The sequence below is a fragment of the Centroberyx affinis genome, unplaced genomic scaffold, assembly GCF_046629955.1.
Source record: "Centroberyx affinis isolate AG114_WGS23_722 - 3 ecotype Tasmania unplaced genomic scaffold, CSIRO-AGI_Caff_v1 ptg003633l_1, whole genome shotgun sequence".
NCBI classification, from domain to species: domain Eukaryota; kingdom Metazoa; phylum Chordata; class Actinopteri; order Beryciformes; family Berycidae; genus Centroberyx; species Centroberyx affinis.
In genome coordinates this window covers 107,501-107,744 of record NW_027281543.1, presented here as the reverse complement: position 1 = coordinate 107,744, position 244 = coordinate 107,501, and positions in this window count along the sequence as shown.

Sequence of the window (244 nt, the reverse complement as noted above, 5' to 3'; positions counted from 1 at the left end):
TACATTTGCGTGCATGTGTGTGTGTGCGTGTGTGTGTGTCTGTGTGTGTGAGAGAGAGAGAGCGAGAGAGAGAGAGATAGTGCGCAAATTTCTAGAAACTGATTTCAGACGTCAGTTGTAAATCTCGCTTTAATTTAATATTATTTACTGTTTCAGGATCAAGCCCGCAGCTCGCAGGAAAAAAAATCTCTCTTCGCCATAAAAGGAGCGGGCCTGGTGACGCGCCAGCCCGTAGCGCGCTCAG